Here is a 1682-nt window from a genome sequence, read left to right as displayed (position 1 = left end):
GTGCAAAAGAAAAAGATACAAATGTTCTTAAAAATAAAATAAAGAAACCTTTTGAACCTTAGTTGATGTCCTGAGCTCTGGAAAAATAATATTCGGCTTTACCTGTCACAATAGACCAAGGCTTTAGGTCATCCACACACAACCGGCCAACCATTCAATGTGTACTTGGACCTCCAAACTACCCCTAATGGCAGATATTGGGAGACAGAAGAATTGGGCGTTTGGATTCCACCAATCACACGGATCCTCTGCTCTCTCTGATTCCATTGATGGCCGTACTTAGTTTTGTATTATACACATCACTATGCTCTTACCATGGCCTTCTTTTTTTGGACAGTTTTTTTTGCAAAATTCAGAACAGACAATTCAGGAGACAATAACGTACAAAAAAGACATAAGAAGGAGATCATAACATTAGGGACTGGTAACGCTATGTGGAGTGTGAAAACAGAAAAACATAAAATGTCAAATGAGAAGTATCTCCATAGAGGAACATAAGGTGACCAAGGACTATAGGGTCCACAAGTGCAGACTATTTGTGGTCCACAAGTGCAGGTCCTCCACTCCAATGTAGGTGCACAACTGCACTTTGGTTTGGAGCACCTCCTATCACCATAGACCACATTAATGGAAAGGACTATAGGGCCCAACTCCATAAGGATCTGTGAATGACCCCCAAATAAACAAGAGCGCAGTCATAGTAGATGGGATATAAGACAATTGGGCTGACCCTTTGCAATAAATCTAAATGGTAAGTGCTTCTAAGAGCCCCCAAAGCCACCTCCAAAACCATTGCCAAATTATTGGCATCTGCTCTGAACCACAAAACTGCAAACAATGCTATCCTTTTGTCGCACGCTCTGTACTTTTGCTGACCTCTTGGTTTCTGACTCTTGGCTTGTTTCTGGTTAAGAGCTGGCCTTCCTCATACCTAGCTGAACATCCTCATACCTAGCTGAACACCCTCATAACTAGCTGAACATCTTCATACCTATCTGAACACTCTCATACCTAACTGAACACGCTCATACCTAGCTGAATATCCTCATACCTAGCTGAACATCCTCATACCTAGCTGAACATCCTCATACCTAGCTGAACACCCTCATACCTAGCTGAACATCTTCATACCTATCTGAACACCCTCATACCTAGCTGAACATCTTCATACCTATTTGAACACCCTCATACCTAGCTGAACACCCTCATACCTAGCTTAACATCCTCATACCTAGCTGAACACCCTCATAACTAGCTGAACATCCTCATACCTAACTGAACATCCTCATACCTAGCATCCTCATACCTAGCTGAACACCCTCATACCTAGCTGAACATCCTCATACCTAGCTTAACATCCTCATACCTAGCTGAACATCCTCATACCTAGCTGAACACCTTCATACCTAGCTGAACACCCTCATACCTAGCTGAACACCCTCATAACTAGCTGAACATCCTCATACCTAACTGAACATCCTCATACCTAGCTGAACATCCTCATACCTAACTGAACATCCTCATACCTAGCTGACCATCCTCATACCTAGCTGAACACCCTCATAACTAGCTGAACACCCTCATACCTAGCTGAACATCCCCATACCTAGCTGAACATCCTCATACCTAGCTGAACACCATCATAACTAGCTGAACATCCTCATACCTAGCTGAACATCCTC

Source organism: Hyla sarda, chromosome 1, assembly GCF_029499605.1.
Source record: "Hyla sarda isolate aHylSar1 chromosome 1, aHylSar1.hap1, whole genome shotgun sequence".
NCBI lineage: Eukaryota > Metazoa > Chordata > Amphibia > Anura > Hylidae > Hyla > Hyla sarda.
This window is presented reverse-complemented; position numbering follows the sequence as displayed.